General features: G+C 51.2%; 2 long non-coding RNA genes and 1 pseudogene across 2 annotated transcripts; all 3 read left to right on the forward strand.

Annotated features, from left to right (window-relative positions):
* LOC116807532 (uncharacterized) overlaps positions 1-20647 on the forward strand; it is a 1256502-nt pseudogene that overhangs the window by 172303 nt on the left and 1063552 nt on the right.
* On the forward strand, positions 218-4050 carry LOC140681592 (uncharacterized). The gene is made up of 3 exons (XR_012052640.1): positions 218-318; positions 1402-1521; positions 3937-4050. It is a non-coding gene; the product is annotated as an uncharacterized lncRNA (long non-coding RNA).
* LOC140681590 (uncharacterized) lies at positions 17244-20644 on the forward strand. Its single transcript, XR_012052638.1, has 3 exons — positions 17244-17466; positions 18710-18932; positions 20491-20644. It is a non-coding gene; the product is annotated as an uncharacterized lncRNA (long non-coding RNA).

Genomic DNA, 20647 nt, shown 5'->3' on the forward strand with positions numbered 1-20647 from the left:
GTATGATCCATTTTTGAATTGCACAACATAGCCATATCGTTCGAATAAAGTCCAGCTAGAGGCCTAACAATACTAGCTACTTACACCAAACAAGCATTGAGCTACTTCCAAATACTATAAAATTTTTAGCAGCAGTATATGCCTTGAATCTGCCATGAATTGGGTTCTGGATTTTCAGAGTTCCATTGTTGCTCCTTCCAGTTTCATTGAGGCATTGTCGTTTATCTGGGATATCCTCCCTTCAAAATGGATTCCGGATTCCGAGAAAAGATCCTGAAACCCCGTCTTTGGTCGAGGGAAGCGCTGAAGTCTTTCAGTGTAAGTACCCACTGGGGCTGTGTTAAGGCTGGAAACTCCTCTCGTGTCCCTCCTCTCCCTGCCCCTGTTGTCCAGCAGCGCTGTGAAGCTGCAGACGTCCTCCCCACCTCTTTGTGCCGTGTTCCTGTTGGTGGGGGCTGTCCTGGTGCAGTTTGGAACACCGTGTGTTGCCTCAGGGTCTTGCCTGGCTGAGCCAAGTGAAACCAATGTGCAGCTGAAGCTGCGAGCGTGTGTTCTGTCCCTTTCCCTTTGCCACAGCAATTCCTTCTGTCAGGCTGGGCACTCACCTGTGCTGCTCTGACCAACCTGCCCTTGGGCACCTGGGCATGTGGTGGGGCAGGGAAAGCTCAAACTCTGCCCAAAGCCTAGAGAGACATGGCTGGTCCCAGCTGGAAGAGCTTCCAAGCCAGCTGTTCTCTCTCATCTCCTGTGTGGGCGCAGATCCAGCCCTGCAGGCAGCACTGGAGTCAGGCCACAGAGGTCCCTTGGTGTCTGGAGCTCACTGGAGTGAAGATGCCCCACTGCTGAGGCTCTGTCAAGGAGATCCCTCTGTTTTCTTCTGTGGAGGGGACTGTGAGCCCAGACAGAGAAAACAAATGCAAATTAACAGAGAAAACAAAAACTTGGACACATTCCTGTGCTCCTCATTCTTGGTACAACGTTCCTTTCTTGCGTCTCTTGGACTCCCCCAGCAGCGATATCTCCCTGCTGTGAGTTCTCAGTGTTGTCCATGGATGGAGTTAGGGGAGTTCTGAGAGCTCCTCCCCGCTCTCTGAAAAGGTCAATGCCTCAATCCAATGAAACATAAGAGGAAACAAATGCCCAAGGATCAGAAATCCCCAAAGATGTCACATTACATCACAGAGAAGCTAATGGGACGCAGCCGTGGGGTGGGAGTATGTGTATTCCACTCTGTATTATTAATTTATTGGTGCTAAGTATTTCAGCAAGTAACTTCCAGGGCTTCCAGGACTGTCCTAGACTATGTGATCACAAATTGTTCACCAGTGCCACTTGTTCAAGAAAAGCTTTTGTGAACAAGCACACCTCTGAGACTCCAGCTGGTTTATTTTTGCCTTTCAGCTGCTTCCCTCTAAGTCCCTGTGGGAGAAGTTTTTCAACACGAAGAAGAAGGCCAGCACTGCGGAGAATATTGCGCCCAGAACTGGCCCATTTCTAGACATGAGTAAGACCGGTCCAAAGGTAGCCTTTTCCTGCTCTTTTCCTTTTCCACACCTGTTTGATGTGAAGTTTGAAGAGGGTGTGTGCTTGTGACAGGCTTGCCTCCAGCAAAATACCTCAGTGTCCAGGTCCTGTTGTCAGTGCAAACTGCTGGTAGTGGTGGATGGGAGTCCTGATCTGCACTAAGCCAACACAAATAACCTCTGCTGAAGCTGCCTAAGTGTAGCTGTCATTGCTAAAACAATGGGGGGAAGGCTGGGGACACAAAGGCACAAAATTGCCATTTGCCATTCTCCTGATGAAGTAGCCACCTCTTGCTGTGGTGTGGTCGCCATCAAATGCTCAGGGTCACAGGATTCCCTTCCGAGTGGCAGCGCTGGCCTTTGAAGGCCGAGGACCTGCAGTAATTACTTCAGATTGAACAAAAGGAATTTCAGGAATGCTTTGGGTTGGATCAATGTGTTGGACCCTGACGGGGTGTTAGATTTTGCAGGCTGCCAATGTGCAGGGGACTCGCCCTGGGCAGAGGGGAATGGATGTGCTTTATCTGCATCAGGGCCTACCTAGAGGTGTGTTTAAAGCTGCTTTTGTGGCAGGACTGGCTCAGTATAAAGCACAGTCCAAAGGGGTAGGTGACCGAGGTGGGCTGTTGAGCAGGAAATTGGCAGCAAGAGACGCTGGTTAAGGATTGCCCTGGAGAGGGGCGTTGGGAGCAGCTCAGGGAAGGGCACAGCCAAGGGACAGGGTGCTGCAGCCAGTCCCTTCAGCAGGCTGTGTCTCCTGGGGAGTCACACAGGAGGCCTGCTTGTGTCTCTGGAGTGACAGCAGTGTGGCTGGAGAAGGCAGACAAAGGGGAGAGTTTTCTCAAAGCAATGTCTCTGCTCCACAAGCATTTGCTGTTGTTGTGTCATCCCAGATGTGCCTCTACAATGGTATCATGTAAAATGGCAATAATTACAAGAAAGCACCCATTTAAAGCTCATGGAAAAAGGAGTTACCAACTCTACTTTCACCCCAGTTGCTGAGAAAATAACTGAACCTTTTCCTCATTCAGCACTCATTTGTCTTTTTCCTAACTTCTGTGTTACTTTCTTTTTGCTTTTACCTCTGTTTGAAACGCACTAACTTTTAAATACAATTAAAGGGGACAAAATCATCAAAGCAAAAGAAAACTATTTATTGGTAACAAAAGCCAGGGACCTCATAAAACGGGAAAATTGGACAGGACAGAACGCACATCCAACCAATATGATTAATGCAACATTCTCCCCTTATTCGTGATAAGATGGCAGTTTATATACACTCCCATATAGTTTACAGTTTACAAAGGCACTCTGATTGGCAAGCTAACATTGTTTACCTTTGCCTTGAGGTGGTCAGGCTTTGCACACTGCAGCTCTACTCTAATTCATGCTTGGATAGCTCATTACTTTGTAGTTACCTTAACATAATTTCTGACTGCGCCACAACTGAATTCTCACTGCATCAAAGGCTTCCAGGCCCCACCAAGGCCGCTTATCAGGGCCTATCTGAGGGGGTAGCTCAAGTCTCACTCCAGACATAAATCATGCCCTCTCTCTCTCAGAAATTCTGTAACAAGTAAGAATTCAGCTGAGCTGGACATGTCTCCCTCCCCCCAGATATGAACAAACACACCCTCTGAGAAAATGGCAATCTTCCTATCTCCTTTGTACCCCGCCAGGGCGGTCCCTGTCCCCTTTCCCCTTGGATGGGTACTCGGGAACTTCCATTCTGTCCAGCTGCCAGCTCTTCTGTCCCCTCCCGTCTCATCCTGCTTCCTTTTGGTCAGCTCTTCAGCCCTGTCCCTCTCACAGCAGCACCCAACAAACCAACCTGAACAAATCCAAACCACAAACAACACACAGAACCAACAAATTCCATTCTTTCGCTAGATAACCTTTTGGCTTCAGCAAAATATCACCTCACCTCTCACACCTCCTCTGGTACTGTTCTCTTCTTACTGATGTCTAAGTTCTAGATAAAAAGAGATATTTGCAGTTGTGTGGGCCTTGGTTTCCCTGTCTCAGAGTAAAGGACATCCTAAAATCATTTCCCATAGAGTCTGATGTAAATTGGTGGGTTTTACTTACTCCATGAGTGCTCACTCAGTGCCCCAGAGCTCTGCGACCACACGGGCACAGGGCTGTGCTTAAGGTAAGTGCTGCCTGGCATTGTGGAGAAGGAAACCTGGAGAAATACGTGCCAAAAGAGCAGCTTGGCTTGAGCCTGCTCTGTGTGGCCCAGCAGCTCTTGATCAGCTCAGAGCAGAGGTGGGTGAGCCACTGTTTGCCCAGTGTGGGCTGGGCAGACGTGCTCACCCAGAGCCTGTACTTCACTGGGGATCAGTGTAAGGGATCCTTCATGCCCCTTCCTCCCAGCAGCTGAACCTCTCCCTGCTCTCTCTCGCCTCTCCAGTTGTCGTCAGTTCCCCCGAAGCAGAACTTGCTTCAGATTTGCCCACCAGAGGTGGTGTTTCGGGGCTTTGTCGCTCATGAGGTCTCTGAAATGGTGGTGTCTCTCGTGAATAAGGACAAGGTAAGTGCTGGGGGGTGGAGCTGTAAGAGTGTGCTGGAAGAGGAGAGTGGTGTAATTGCCAGAGTGTACAGCAAAGCAAGTTACCTGCTGCAGCACATCCACAAGAAAATGTCTCAGCACCTTTGTTCTGCAAGATCTTCTTGTGCTGGGAATTCTCCCTGATTTTGGCCATGTGTTGATGGTATCTATCCCAAAGGAGTTGCCTTCTCTTGAAAGCTCTGGATTGATAGGAATGTTGAGGGCTGTACAGTTCTTACCTGCTCTCATGCTTTGCCTTGAGTGTATACCACATCCTGTGTTTCCCAGGTTAATCTTGGCTCCTCTGCCTCTCTCAGCCTGTTTGGCTCCCTTTGTGCAGCTCACAGTCAAAGCTCAGGGTCTGAGCCTTCTCCACTTGATGCTGGAATCACTTTTCGTTACTGGCACTGGCACTGCAGGAAGTGTGTTCTGAAAGAGCCCTGGGATCAGGCTGATGTAGCAGAAGCAGCAGGAAGCCTTTAGGTGCCACTTTGGGCTCCTGCGAGGCTTCATCCAGCTCTGCTCAGGTTTTCCAAAAGCAGCATGGTGCTCTGCTTTCCCTTTGGCGAACCACAGCACATCCAAAGCCATGTGCTCCTGGAGGTTTTTACCTTCACTTGAAATTGTGTTTGTTTTACAGTTTCCCAAGAGAGTTGAGAGGCAAAAAGGTAAAAAATGTCAGCAGTTGTGTTCCACTGTAAAGAGGAAAATGGAGACCATTTGCATTTCAGTCAGGGAAACATTTTCTCAAATGAGCCTTGTGCCAAGAGTGGACTGGTGGCAAGAGACAGGAGGGAGTCAAAATCATCTACTTTAGACTTCTTGAGAGCATTTTGGTGCTCGGGGGTTGATACCTCTGTGCTAGAAAATGCATGTTTGCTGTGTCTGTGTATCCCAGAGGACAGAACCTGGCCTGCTGGCTGCAGGCAGGAATGCCCAGCAGCCCAGCTTGCCTGCACAGGCAGCAAGAACCCCTGGAGAGCCAAGACTGGCTTTTAATTCTGGAACCACACTGTGAGTCAGTGCTGGTCATGTTTCTCCAGGCAGAAAATGCCTTCGAAGCCCATAGTCAGTAGGCAGAACCTGTCTGTGTTTCTGTCACTTTTGGCCAGCTGATTGCTCTCATGATTTTATGATTCTTCCTCACTGCTTTACTGCCCATTTAAATTCTCTTTGCCATCTCCTTGTTTTAGGGGTTGTCTTGCTGTGTTCCTTTTGCTTTTCAGGTTTGCTTTTCTTCCCAGTAAGGCCAAAGTGTTTGGTCTCCTCTCTTGCTGGTCTGCCTGCATGACTGTATCCCCAGAACTGCCCTACCAAAACCTCATCTGCTAGAAGAGAATTTCTTCCTTCCCCCAGGATAATGTGCTGTTTTGCTTTCAGACAGCACATTCCCCCTCTGGAACACGGCTACTGCGTGGCTGTGTGCAGGCAGGAGCCAGCAGGTTTTTTGGTCTGGCTGAATATGCAGATGACTTGGTTCAAGTGCTCTGTCTCCATCGTGCTGGTGATGACCTGCTTGGCCCTTCCTTCCCACCAGGCACTGCCCTACTGCCCCTGGCCAAAATGCTGGACCCAGAAGGGATTTGGGTTTACCTTCAGGAATGACGTGCCTGTGGCTCCACAGCTGAAAGTGCTTTGGCAAAGGGGTCAAGGAGGGATGTCACCAGGGCATGGACAGGTCTCCTCTTGTCCTGTTTCCACGAGTGGCAAACCAATCGTTTCATGTCTTTCCTGCAGTTGCCTGAGGTGGTGAGGATCTCCATGGAGAGCTCGCCTTACTTCCAGCTCGTGTGCTCCAACAACGCATACCGTGTTGTGATGCCGGGTGTGCCTGCCCATGTGCGCATCCGCTTCACCCCTGGCAAGGGCAAGGTGAGACTGGAGGAGCCAAAACAGAATTACCCCCAAAAGGCGTTGTTTTCCCTGCTCTCCGTGCAGCCCCATTCCATGCTGTGAGCCTGGCTCCAGGCCGTGGGCAGGCAGCCTGCAGCCAGTCACAGCTTGGCTCATGCTGTCAGGCACTGCGCCCAGGCCTGACAGGCTCTGCTTCCCTCCCTGCACATTCCTGAGCATCCCCGAGGCAAGATGCAGGGGAACAGGGAAAATGACAGAGGGGTGTTGATAGATCTTTGGCCATCTCTAGGTACAGTGGAAGGGATTTCATTGTTATGGAAAACACTAGAGGAACAAGGAGGTCTGAGAGCTTTCCTCCTTCCTGACTGGCAACAGCTTCCCTGCCTCACCCTGGGCTGGAGCAAAGACGGTGCTTTTTCACACCCTCTGTTCTCCAGCCTTGCAGCTGTGCTGTCCCAGAGCACAGCTGACCATGATACAGCTGCAGGGCCAGGGCAGAGGATGTGCTGTGCCCGTGAGCCCGGCCTGGCACGGGCACACTGGGCTCTAGGTGCCCTTAGCCAGCAGGAGGTTGGTGAGCTGCAGGGGACTTGGCCACCTGCCTGAAAGAGCTCGTGTAGGGCAGGCACGACCTGCAGGCAGAGCTGTGACTCCACAGCAGTGACACTGCTGTGCCTCTGCCTTCATGCCTGTCACTGTGGTGGCTCTGTCAGCTGGCACCCATTCCATGCCAAACCTGCTTTTTTGGGGAGGTTTGAACACCGCTGCTGGGGCCCTGGCAAGTCGGATCTCAGTGCTGTGATTTGGAGGCTTGTTCATACAGAAGGGTTTGGGACGTGGCATGGAAGGGGGAAGCCTTGCCGGCAAACAAAGGGAGGCTCTTTCCAACAGCATGCTGCCACCTCTTAGCGCTGTTCTTCTCCTGACTTGGTTGGACAGGCAAAGTTAGAGGGCAGGTCTGAGCCAACCCATGCTTCTGCACCAGGCCAGAGGTGCAGGAGCTCTTTGGGTGCAGCTGGTTTCTCATCTTCTTTTTGCTGCTTAGACTCAGTTTAACACTTTGTTCTCTTCTCAGACAGTGGGAATACAGAAACCTAAAGAGGAATGTCCTGTGTTCCCCAGCTCCTTAGAAGGGACTTAGGAATTATTTAGCATCATTAAAATTTAGAGTAGAAATTATGGTGGCCTAAGGCAGTTCTTTGGATGACCCAATTGACACAAGAGCTTAATGCCACTGAGATAGGTTTTGCAAAGCGTACTGGTGCCCTCAAAATGTGACATATTAGTAGAACTTAGCATTCATTTTAGGGTGGAATAGGTAAATCGATGCCCTTGAAGGGTTATAGGAAATGGTTTTTCTTCTGCCATGGGGATGGCACTAAATGTCCTGTGCTGAGCTAGGTTCCTTTCCTGCAGGATTATTCCCACAAGCTCATCTGCACCACTGCAAGGGAAAGGATAGTTGTGCCAATTCAGGCCATTGGTGCCCCAGCTATCCTGGAGTTCCCTGACCAGCTGGACTTCTCGGAGTGTCCGGTCAAGCAGAGCAGCCAGAAGACTCTGCTGGTTCGTAATGTCAGTAAGCGGGCAGCTCGTTACCAGCTGAGCACCCAGAGGTGAGGCTCTGTCCTTGTGCAAAACCCCTTTGGGTGGTACCAGGGCCAGGAATGAGCAACAGAAGGAGCCAGAGCATTGCAGCTGCTGCCCTCTCTTTGTGTTGCAGTCCTTTCTCCGTGGTTCCCGCCACGGGAACTGTGGGCGCTGGTGACACCGTGCAGGTGACAGTGGGATTCCACGCGCTGATGACCGGTGACTATTCGGGGTCTCTGTGCTGCAAGACAGGTGAGTGCTGGGCCCTGCACGGGCACAGGACAGTTCTGCACCATGGCTCCCTGTTGTCCCATCCCCCTCCATTCCCTCTAGAGGTCCCTCCCCTGTTCAGCTTTACCCCAAAGAAAACAGAGAACTCCTTGGTGTTTAGGGGGTTGAGAAAGTGGATCCCCTCTAACGGGACTAAGATTTTTGGACTCCCGTTTTGCTGGGAGTTGCTGAGTGGAGGAAGGAGGATCCCTGATTCTCCACTACCGTGTGGCTATGCCTGGGTGAAGTTTTGTTTTATTCCTGGGCAGTGCTGTATGTGAGGTGTGAGGTTTCCATCAGACTCTCTCCAATGCAATGTGTTTCTTGCACACCTCTGTCCCGTATGCTGCTTCTCCACTGGCTTGTCACAGACCCTTTTTCTATACTGCCCTTACACATCTATTAGTTTCTGTCTGATAACATTTCCAGGCCCTCGAGTTCCTGTTTGGTGACAAATCAAGACAAATTTTTCCTCGTCCCCATTTCCCAGGCCATTCATGCTGTTGCAAACCTCTCACATCTATCTCCCATGTGATTTCTAGACCGAGGAATCCCAGTCAGTCTTCATCTAGAAGCTGCTCTGTACTTATTAATCTTCCCTTTGTCCCTTTTTTATTTAATCTGAAATGCTCCAGCTTGGTTTTTGAGATCAGAACAATATAAAATATTTCAAGACTGATGCGGCTGTGGGTTTGGGCAGGGAGATGATGATGATTTTCACGGTGTTCATTTTGTAGTGGTTTGTCATATTGCAGAGCCAGGCTGGTTGTGTTTCCTCACCTGTGTCCCCTCGTGCTGTGGGCTGTCACTTCACTTGTTCCTCTGGGCCTCCTTTTGCTGCCCACATGCCCCCAGGCAAATTTGCTTGTCAGCAACAAGGGATCCAAGGGATCAGGAGAGACAGGAGTCCCGTGGGATGCCCAGGGAGAGCCTGGGCAAGCCAGGACTGAACAGGGCTCCTCAGTGTCACCTGAAGGACATTGATGCAGAAATCCTGGGGATCTGAGTGGGTCACCAGAGCACATCTGACAAATCTCACTGCACATACTGTCACCCTGGGGCCAAATCTGCACAAACACTCTCAGAAATAAGGTGTTTAAGGAGGTGCCCAGGACATCCTCATGCTGTACACACAGAGCTGTCAGGATGTGATAAATGGACTGATCCATGGAGCTGCTGACTCAGCTGAAAACTGTGACACTTTCTTCTGTGACCTGTGGTTTGCTTCCATCAGCCAGCTGTTCCTCGTGCTTCCATCAGCCAGTGAGCTGAGCAAAGACTCCCCCTTGCTTTGTTCCAGGTGAAGAAAGTACCCTCACAGAGCTCCACGCAGAAGATGTAGAGCTCAACATTGGGTTGAGCACAAATTTCGTGGCGGTTGAGACGACGTTCATCTCCATGTCAAACCACAAAACCATGTTCATTGAGAACAGGAGTAACGTCACAGCCCACTTCCAGTGGAAGGCTTTTCCTACCGAGGAAGGAGAGAATCGAGAGAAGAGGAGGTTGGTCTGACATTTCATATCTCATTTCAGTGAGATACATGGCCTAAGACTAAAACTGACGTGTGGCCTCAGGGGGTGTTGGTGCTTTTGAATGGTTTGGGCCAAGTAAACCATGCCTGGCACTAGGGTGTGTGTCCCTGCTGGCTTCAGGAGCTCAGCACTGAGCATTCCAGTTCCACTTAAACTCCAACCAAGGGTGGCATTTTGGGAAGGAAAGGTTGGTTGCAATGACTGGATTTCCTCAAGTTCTCCTTGGGCTTTTGCCTCTCTAATCTTCTTCTTACATGACCTGGCAACATCCTTAAACAGCTCACCCTCTTTCCAAAGGTGCTACACCCTCTTTTTTTCCCTTAGTTCCTTCAGAAGGTCCCTGCCCATCCAGGCTGGTTGTCTTCCCTGCCAGCTTGTCTTTCAGCACACAAGGACAGTCTGTTCCTGTGCCTTCAAGACTTCTTTCTAGAAGTGTGTCCATCCTTCCTGGACCCCTTTGTTTTTAAGGGCTGTTTCCCAGGGTTCTTGCCAAATCAGCCTCTTGAACAGGCCAAATCTGCCCTCCAGAAGTCCAGAGTGAAAGTTTTGTCGATGCCCCTCTTTGTTTCACTGAATATTGAGAACTCTTCTTATTTCACAGTCACTGTACCCCAGACAGTGGTGAAGAGATGAAGTTCATTTAGTTATTAGGGAATTTCCTGGTGATATCCTGTACCTGGGCCCCAGCGAGGCACAGACTTCCCTGTGGAATGGATCCAGTCAATCTACAGGGCCCTCAGCTCCCCTTAGAAGGGAGTCACCTACTACCACTACCCACTACTCTTCTTTTCTTAATTCTTGAGGCTGTGATCTGTCTGACAGACCAAGTGCAGCTGGGAGACTCTCCAGGCAGAATTTTTTCTTTCGTGTCATCTGCCTGACCCTCTGGAGTCAGGCCTCATACCTGTTCTGTCAGGACACCTGGGTAGGTGATGGGAGTCAGGATGGAATTTTATTGCCTCCCCAGGAGAGACCCATTTCCATTCCCCACTGTGTCCTAGGCCTCCTCCTTCTGCCTGATCCCAAGAAGGGCAGAGCTCCTCTGACTCCTGCTCAGCTTCTCTCAGGGTTGGAGGGGTGTAACTCCACCAGTTTATTTCTGTGTCACTCTCTCTAATGCTCCTCAGCCTTTCCACTTCTTCCTTAAGCTCGGCCACTGGGCAGAGCAGATCCTTCAGCTGCTCACACCACACGCAGGTGTCTTCTGCACTTCCTCTGCCATTAACACCAGGCTCAGACCCTCCCTGCAGCCAGGGGCCTGGACAGCTGTGCCCTTCCTGGGGGAGTCTCTTTGAGTTAGTGCACTCCTGCTAGCAGCAGCAGCAATGGCTTTTCAGCATTTGCAAACCATCGCTGGGGAAAAACCCAAAAACATAAAGAAGAAAGAAAAAAAAAAAAAAAGGCAAGCACCTCACAACCAGCAAAAAGACACAACCCTCTGCACAAGGAAGGTGGGTGGCTGCACCTTTTGTGCTCAGGCTGCTTGTGCGAGCTGCCACGCAAAAACTGAAAAAACACCAGGCCAAAACTGCCGGGCCAAAACTGCCGGGCCAAAACTGCCGGGCCAAAACTGCTGGGCCAAAACTGCCGGGCCAAAACTGCTGAACCAAAACTGCCGGGCCAAAACTGCTGAGCCAAAACTGCCGGGCCAAAACTGCTGAGCCAAAACTGCTGAGCCAAAACTGCTGGGTCAAAACTGCTGAGCCAAAACTGCTGAGCCAAAACTGCTGAGCCAAAACTGCCGGGCCAAAACTGCTGAGCCAAAACTGCTGAACCAAAACTGCTGGGCCAAAACTGCTGAGCCAAAACTGCTGAGCCAAAACTGTCGGGCCAAAACTGCTGAGCCAAAACTGCTGGGCCAAAACTGCCGTGGCAAGCCCCTGGTTGCTGAGGGCCAGGTCGCTTGCAGTCCCCAGAGTAATTTTAAATTGCCTGCAAAGGACCAGGAGATTGACCCTTGCCCACCTGAATGGCTTTAGTGCCCTGGGCTTCTTGGTTTTCTACTGTTCTCCATCTCCTTACTCAGCATCTGACTTCCATACAAGCTCTGTGTGTTAACAAAAACCCCATGACCTTCTCTGGCTACTTCCCTGGGCTCTTTATTTCCATTTCTTCCCCACTTCCCTGCCTCAGCCTGGACCCCAGGTGATCTGCTTTGCCCTCAGAAGCAACTAGGTTTCCCCAAAGTAAACTTCAACCTGGTTGCGGTTTTGTGGGTTTTTTTCCAATTACATTTGTTTTCATGCCAGTTTGTGTCCTAGACTGCCACCAGGACATTTTGTTCTTCCTTACTTTCAGTCTTAGGCATGGTTGTAGCTCCAAGACCACTGTCCTGCTGCCAGAGCAGCTTTTGAGATCTCAGAGCTGAGAGGACTTTTTAATGAGAGGACACAGTGCAGGATCCTTTCCCTCTCAGGACATTCTACTACCATGCACTGGGATGGGACCCAAAAAGCTCTGGGTCATGAAAAGGCCTCTCCAGGAGTTTGCTGTCTCCCTCCTGCACCACAAAGTCCCCTCACCTCTCAGAGCTTCTGTTTTCATGCATAAAACCTTGAATGTCACTGAAGGGGTGCGGTGCCTGAATTTATCAATTTCCTTTGGAAGTGCTGTGGGATGCTCTTGTGAAAGGCAGAGTAGGGATCAGGGCAGGTCCAAAATGGCAGAAACAAAGAGTGATGCTGGTAACACGTAGCTGCAGCCCAGCTTCGTCTCCCCTTCCCAGGGAAGTCCTGCTCCATGATCTTTATCTGCCTCCCCTGAGCAGCTCAGTGGTAGGAAAATCCACTTGAAGTGCCTGGTCAGTTCTCCCTCAGTTTTGGCAGAGGCTTTGAGGCAGGAAGTTCTCTCAGGCTTTGGAAACATCTCCTGAGCTTGCAGGTGTGGAGTAAAACGACCTGCTGTGCCAGTGAACAGCAAGTTATCCTCTGATCCATGTGGGACCCCATGGCCTGGGGTCAGCCCTTGCTGGGGAGCTGCTGCTGCTCCTCCCCAGGTGCTTTGCCCTCCTGCACTCACACTTCCCTCTGCAAATATGTGGCTTATTAAACGATCTGCTGGCCTTGTCTCTCCTGTGGCTGCAGGCAGTGTCGTTTTCTGCGGCCGTGGTCAGAGAAGTCGCAGGAAAACTTAACGGAGGAGGAAACATCAGAGTCAGAGATGGGCTCTTGTGAAGATCACACTGCCCGCCTGAGCAACAAGGTCCTGGCGGAGATAGCAAAGGTGCAACAAGACCCCATGCTGTTCTCCGATGACATTTTTTTCATTGAGCCAGTGGTAAGTGATAGCTGAGAACCTCATTTTCCTCCTTCCCCTCTTCCTCTTCCTCCTCCTCCTCCTCCCCCTCTCCCTCCTCCCACCGGGATGCGGTCACTGGCAGATCCTCAGCTGGCCCGATGTGCTGGGAGGGAGGACATGGAGTTTTGGTGCAGCTGCAGAGCTCCCTGCTGGAAGCATTTCTGCCCTGCAGGCTCAGGGCAGGGCTGGGAGCCTGACAAAGCCGAGCTCTGCTGCCAGGGCTCGAGCTCAAGGGTGCTCTGTGCTGTCCTGCAGTGTCCACAGGGAGCAGTTCTTGTAGGCAGGGGCTCAGCAGAGGGTGTTGGAGCTCTGCCAGTTCACATAGTGACCTCAAGCTTGCCGTGGTTAATCATAGAAATGCCCATCCCCACCTGTAAGCACGCCTTGCACTATTTCTGAGTGTCCCTTCCAGTGTCATCTGAGAGCTTGGACACAAGGGTGGAAGGTTGAAATGGGCCTTTTGAGTTCTCCTGCACACAGGGACAGAAAACCTTTTCCTTTTCTGTTTGTGCAAGCAAACCCCCACATCCTCCCATCAGCCAGAGCCCTGGTTCTGAGTACTGAAGATGTGAGAGATGATGAGTGCCTGGTGTCTGCACAGTGCAAAATCCCTTCTCATCTTGGAGTAAACCCCAGAATAATCCCCACTGCTGCTTTCTTTCAACACAGGTTAAATTAATATTTTTATTTCCAAGGAAGGGGATCATGTTCTCTTCTTGTGAAGAGCCATGAGTGCACAGTGGCAGTTGCATCCCGCTGTAGCTGACAGCAGCATGATGTGACCAAGGGCTTGTGTCAGAGCAGTAGGAACATTGTGAAGAGTGGGAGCTGATCAGCTGAGCACTGAGAGCTTCCAGCAGTGTGCTGAGCTGGGTTTGGAGTGTTTCCTTGGGCTCCTTGTGTTGTTCACTCATCACTATGCTCTAAACTAAGGCTTGCAGGACTGTGGTTGAAAGCAAGAAATGTGAAGTTTGAAGATAAATGTTTTGCTGTCTCTTTCTGTTTTAGGAGGGAGAAATTGGTCCGAATAGTTCGGCTGAAATCAAGGTGACCTTCAAACCCACAGAGGCACTGGAGTACCGAAGTGTGGCTTACTGCAACATCTCAGGTCCAGCTCCTTTCCCCTGCTTCTCTCAGCCTCAGTGCAGCCATGGTGCAAGCCTGAGCCCACTGGGCTCCCCTGTAACTGCTGGGAAGAGTCCCTGGCCAGCAGGGCAGTGCTGGCACATCCCCACTGGCCCTGCAGCTTCCAGGGAGTCTCCTGTGCAAGGCCAGGGCTCAGAATCCTGTGTCTGGGCTCCTGAACCCAGAACAATCCAGGCAGTGCAGGGAGAGGTTTTCCTGCCATGGCTTTGCCAGCATTTCCTCAAAGGCCAAAGAGCTGCAGAGCACAACAGCTTTAGTGAACAAGCACTGAACCCTCTAGGCCACTGACCTCCAGGATGGGTCCATTTGACACAGATCCATCATCAGGGGGTAGGAGCTGAGTTAGAAATGGGCTCCGTGACCCTGGATCGCTCCCACTGCCCAGACACCACCAGACCAGAGTGGCTGAGCCCCGCTGAGCCCAGGGTGTTTGTAGAAGGAGCACCCTTGGCCAGCACCTGCCTCTGTCCCTGTGTGGGAATTGTCACCTTGCAGCTCAGTCTGTGGAAGTAGAACATAATGCTGAGTGCCAGAAGTTGAGGATTTTGGCAACAAAGCCGTGTGCTACTGGGCCAGGTAGTTTGGCAATTGCCAAACTCTGTATGAGCTTTGTGGCTGCACTGAATGGATTTCAGAGATCCTCTAAGTGCATGGGAAGGACACCACAGAATTATAGGAAGGTCAGGATGGAATGGACCTTAAAGGCCTCTGGGCAGGGACACCTCCCACTAGATCAGGGAGCTCCAAGCCCATCCAGCCTGGCTTTGAACACTTTCAGGGCTGGAACCTCCACAACGCCCCTGGGGAACCTGCTCCAGTGTCTCACCACCCTCACAGTAAAAAATTCCTTCCTAATATGGAGCCTAAATTTCCTTTCTTTCAATTTATACCCGTTACTGCTTGGCCTGCCACTTCAGGACATCAGAGGTGTTTGAAACTCAGCAGACTGGTGGCTAAGATTGGAAACCAGCCCAAGGAATGGGTTAGAAATTGCAAGTCAGCCCCAAGGGATATCTCCTGAGGGAACAGAAGGGTCCATATCTTCTCCTGCAGCATCAGGAGCTGGTGGCATCCAGCTCAGAGTCAGGGACTCTCACTGAGGCAGCCTGGAAACTGCAGTGTAACAGAGGGAATTATTGTACTGAAATGGACATCTCTCCCCAGGCTGTGAGAGCAGGCTGCCCCTGCGCCTCAGAGGGCACGGCAAAGGACCCCTGGTTGTACTGAGCTGTCGCACACTGAACCTTGGGAACGTTTCTGTCAACACCCCCCACGTTCGTGAGGTGAGCAGCAGGACTTGGGATGGATCCTGATGGCTCCTGAGGCAGCAGCAAGCCTGGTGGTGACTTACTAAAATATGAATATCGATCTAATATCGATATCCAACTGAGATGGACAAAAATTCTCCAACAGTGTAAAGTTAGAAAGTGCATGTTTATTGCATCATGAGACAATAACTCATGAGAAGGGAAGATTCCACATGTATTTTCATTTTGCTTTCTTGCTGCTGCAGGTGCAGCTGGTTAACCTAGGAGCTATTGATGCTCCCTTCACCTATATCTCCTCAAATGCAAACGTGGGCTTCTGCTTCAAGTTTGCACCCAAGGAAGGCATCATTGCACCAGGCGGGACCCAGACGATCCAGGTCTCCTTCGGTGCCACCGTGCTGGGGACATTTGAGGAAGAATTCCAGTTCAGTGTGGCTGGATCTCCTAGGCCTGCAATCCTGACTATCAAGTAAGGACTGTGGGAGCTTGGTGGGCACATCTGTGGCTGTCTCTGGGACATCTCCCTCATTTTGGGGCTGAGCAGAGAAAAAAGGTTTTTCCTGAGGTTTTGATCTCTGCTTTGATCCTGGAATTGCCTTAGTGTGAGGATGCCTCCTGCCCTGTGTGGGTACCTGGGAGCTGGCACGATCCTCCCTGTAGGGATCTCCCTCTGCCTTGGGCCATGGCAGGCAGCGGGATGGATCAGCTTTGGGCAGTAGCTGCTCTGGGGTGTCCCCCTGAAGAGCCAGCAAGGCCCCCAGGGCTTTGGAGGTGGGCCAGCCTGGGTGATTCTGCACCAGCAGCAGTGTTTGTAAAAATTCCCATTAATAATCCATCCCAGCTGGGCAGCAGCAGCCTCACCTCACCTCTCACAGCCATGCTGTGGGGCACGAGCCGTGCTCTCAGCTCCTGTGCAGAGAGTGCCCTGGGAGCTCCTTTCCACAGCCAGGAGAGGGCTGATGTGGGACACAGGGAAGTGTGCAGCAGGAACTGTCCCAAGGACAGGGGTGTCATCCCGTGGGCTGGTGCCATGGCAAGAGAGAATCCTGGCCCAGCAGAAGGGAGAAGGGCTGAAAACAGGGGAGGCAGAGCTCATTCCTCAGCACCGCAGCAGCATGAGGGCTTGTCCCTGCTAGCCTGAGCCATGTGCTGCTAGGATCGTGTAGGGTCAGCAGGAGAGCTGATGCTGGCTGCTCTGGAGCTGTGGAGCTGGGAGCTGCTGTTGGGAGGCACTGGGTCAAGGCAGTGAAGGAATGAAAGCAAACTGCAGTCGATTATACCAATGAGATAAGGGAGATGGGTTTAAAAGAACAAGAAAGTTACTACTTAGCAAGAGAAAAGTTGTGAGTAGGTCTGCCCATAGTAGAGAAACAAGTATGCTGGCTTTGTTTTTAGAGGAAAAGTGCTGTTTTTTTACTTTGGAAATCAAGAGGGAACATTTCCCCATCAAATAATTGTTTCTGCTCAGTCCCTCCCCCAAACTGCTCATGGGATGTTATTGCATAAGCAGCTTTGTCCTTGAGCAAGGGCAGGTGTCTCTTGTTGGGAGGTGTAGAGCAGAGCCAGTGGCAGTCCTGGGAATACAACAGAAGGCACAGCTGGTCCTTGATTTTTAACCAAAGGGCAGAGTGGGCATCGATTGGCATCAGCCATGAAATAAACTCATGATGTTCTGCAGCTTCAAGTGCTGATTTCAGTGGATGTTGTGGCTTTTGGAGCCTGTCTGCTGAGTTTAAGGACAGGGGAGGTGGTGTGCTAGATTCAGGACACCCCTGTTTGGTTGTTTAAGCTATTGCTGTTGGCTGTGCCAGCTGGTGCACTGGTGACAAGCTGGTCCTTTCCTCCAGGATTCATCTGTCCACTGTGTAGAACTGTTGCTGCTCTTTTCAGAGGGTGTTTGGGGCTCCCTTGGCTTCATGTCTCAAAACTCTGTAACGATTGTGTGGGTCAAAATCTCCTGAGAAAGCTCCTCCATGGGAGCAGCAGTTGCAGCTAGGGAGTAGCAAAGCAGGAACAGTTACAGAAGTTTGTGGGGACACCTTTATGTCCATCACGTTACAGATGGGGAAACTGAGGCACAGAGCCATGTCTGGGTGTGTGTTCAGGGTCCTTCATGGAACCACCAGCAACCAGGGGGCTTTTCCTGCCTGCCCTGTGCCCAAAGCCCCATCAGTGGCTGTTGGCTGCTGGCCACTTGGCTTTAGCTGCCTCCTGTCCGCAGGGGCACTGTGCTGAGCACGTGGCGGGGTGTTGATTTCAAACCTGCCCTGACACCAGGTTTTACACCCCCGAGCCACGACAGCCAGACCTCTGCTTTAATTCCCTTTAACCAAGCCATCTCCTCCTCTGTCCTCGCCACGGCAGGGGCAGTGTCACCGGACCGACTTCACTCTCGGACACCATTAAGCTCAACTTGGAGGACATCTCCTCTGGTGAGTGTTCCCTGGGCTGGGACACAGCGTGGGGGATCTGTGCCTTCCAAAACGGAGCACTGAAACATAAAAGCATCCCTCAGTCATGGTCTGCCACAGCAGCCTCTTCAGGGTGTGAACTCCAGGGCTGCCGGGTGTGAGATTGAATAGAACCAATAGAATAGAAATACAGTATTTTTGCCACTGTGAGATCAAATAGAACCAAGGAAAAAAAAGTCAGTATTTTCTGGTGTCCCTGTCCTGGTTTAAAAGGCAGATGTCTGCCAAGGGAGGTGGGAATCTTCCTGGAATGGATAGATGACCCCTTCCCTCCAAATTATTATACCTTTGAAATTACGGGGCTTCCAGGCAAAAATATGGAAAAGGGAATAAAAATTCTTTACTGGAATATATCGGCACAAACAACAACACAGTAACAGAAGTTTACACGGGAGGGAGGGAGGGAGGGAGGGAGGGAGGGAGGAAGGGAGGGAGGGAGGGAGGGAGGGAGGGAGGGAGGGAGGGAGGAAGGAAGGAAGGAAGGAAGGAAGGAAGGAAGGAAGGAAGGAAGGAAGGAAGGAAGGAAGGAAGGAAGGAAGGAAGGAAGGAAGGAAGGAAGGAAGGAAGGAAGGAAGGAAGGAAGGAAGGAAGGAAGGAAGGAAGGAAGGAAGGAAGGAAGGAAGGAAGGAAGGAAGGAAGGAAGGAAGGAAGGAAGGAAGGAAGGAAGGAAGGAAGGAAGCTTTCTTGAGCTGCTTCTTCGCCACCCTTATCACTGCTGAGGCACTTGTTAAGTTGCCTTTTGAATAAATGAAACAAGAAAGGCAACAGTAATCACAGTGACCAGAATGGGTGTGAACTCATGTCACTCACTGTTTATGTATTTTGAATACAATGGGAGTGTTGGGAGACTTAACAGGGACTTTTGGAGCTTGAATTTTCAGAGTAAATGCTCGGTCTGGGTGCACACTCGTCCCTGAGAGATAACTGGTGCTAGTTTGAGGCGGGCGAGGGAGCTCCTCCCCATCAGAGAGAGAGAAGCTTGCAGTGTTCAGCAGGGCTAGGAGTGGGCATTTTCAAGGCTGCAGTCTGGAATCAGTGTCAAAGGGAACTAAGTGACAATTAATTCCTCGTGCAGCTTCTCAGTGAGCTGTAGTTCAAATAATAAAGAACTAAACTCCAATCACACTTTCATCCTACCAGGATATTCACACCAGGAGTCATGCCATGATTGGTGCCTAAATGGACATTTGTGTCCTTTTCCTAGGCTCTCCCAACACCAAGACCTGTTGCCTCACTGACACCTCCCCGGTGTTCCATGACGGCCTTTGGAGAAAAAACTGCTTCCCAAACCTGCAAATCCAGCCCAGCACGCTGGAGTTCGTGGGTGGCACTGAAGAAGTGCGCTCTCTGGAGATGACCAACTGCAGCCCTCTTCTCGCCAAGTACCACTGGTCACTCTGTTCGGACAGCCAGGCGGACAAGCTGGGGTATGTGCACCTTTGCCCTCTCCTTGGAGCTCTTCTTCCTGGTGCCCTGTTTGTACTTGGCAAAGAACAAAGCTGTTGGCCTAGGATCTGACAGACTGCTTCTGGCTTTCCTTGTTCAAATAACACTGACCAGCTGTGGTCAGCCTGGATGCTCCGAGAAAAGGTTTTCCACCAATTTGGTGCTGCCTAGCCCCCATAGGGGTTTCCCCTGGGAAGGAAAGCTGGGGTGAAAGCTGCTTTCTCAGACCTCTGTGGCCTGAGGCAATGTCACCTTGATGAAGGGCTCCTAGTGCCAGCTGCACAGTGCTGCTGGAGCCCCTTCTGGCCCCTCTGCTTTGGGATGGGTCCTCTCTGCAGGAGCTGCTCTCTGCTCCTTGCCTTCCTCCCTTGTACTGTGCTGCAGGATGCCCAGAAAGTCCCAACACCAGAGAAAAGCTACCTGGTGCCTGGGCTGATGCTGAATGTCTGTTAGCTTCCCTTTCCTTCTTTGCTGAGACAACTCCTTTAGTGCCAGGATGATTTCCCTCCCAGGGGTCAGCTTTCAGCAGACACCTTGGATCTTCACTCCCTTTTTTTGTGACCCGTTACTCGTTTTGACTTTTCCCCTGCAACATGTCCCTGGTGGGTTTTGTCCTGTTTGACAGCAGGACTCGCTCATCACATCATCTCATATCCCTGCCTCCCTCAGAGTTTCTGCTTTAGAGTGAAAAATGTCGTTGTCTGGGCAACTGGGAAGTTGCTTCAAACCATTCATGAAAACTAAAGACAGTGGAATAGATGATTAGGGATCTTTTGGGGGTTATGACGAGACTGCCCCTCACCCAGAAATTAAACCCAGCCTTAGGTAGCAAGCTACAAAGCTAAAGGCAGTGATTCCTTGGGGAGCAGGTCATTACAGGCCCTGAATGCCTGTCTGGGGATGGAGCATCCAGGTCGTGTTTGACTGTGGGGAGCACTTGCAGCTCAGCAGGGTGACAGGCAGGCACGGCTCGACTGTGTCCCTCGCGTGGCATTAGAAACACAAGCAGAGTTACCCTAGGCACCTGCTTCAATTTAAAATGGGGAATGTGACCTGAGTCACCTGGGAGTGTTGGAAAATATCAACCAACCTCCCCCAACACTGTCAGGGAATCATTCCTGATAAATACCTGGTGGAGCTGCAGAGGTTCTGGCACTGGGCACTGGGGTTTGCTGGGCTGGCTCCTCACTGGCCGGGTCTGCCCCTCGGTGCCTCAAACCCCACCTTTCTGCTTGCCTTCTGTGTCTTTCCCTCTCCCACTTCTTGCATCCCCGCAAGCTGTTAATCCCTGTCCTCTGTAGGTGCTCAATGCAAGCAGTTGCAGCTGCTGCACTGCTGCTGCCTGGGCGTCATCCCTGGGCTGCCTTTAGAACAGACCTGCTCCAGCCTGGATTGGGAAGGGCTGGATCAGACCATTTCTCAGTTCAGCACTCCAGCACCCACCCAGGGGCTGCATCCTGAGCAGGAGCTGCTCGTGCAGGTGTCCCTCCCTCCTCCCTCCCACTGCAGGTCCCTGTTCACATTTCTGTTGTTTTCCAGGTATAAGCTTAACCCACCTAAATTCAAACCCCAACCACCAAAGGAGCAGAGAACCTCCCGTTTGGATTGCTCAGCATACAGAAGGAGATTCAGGATTAGAAAGGAGGAGGTAGACAGTGCCCTGAAAGAAGCACAGGATTTTTCCCAATCTTTAGGA

The sequence above is a fragment of the Taeniopygia guttata genome, chromosome 37, assembly GCF_048771995.1.
Source record: "Taeniopygia guttata chromosome 37, bTaeGut7.mat, whole genome shotgun sequence".
In the NCBI taxonomy this organism is placed as follows: domain Eukaryota; kingdom Metazoa; phylum Chordata; class Aves; order Passeriformes; family Estrildidae; genus Taeniopygia; species Taeniopygia guttata.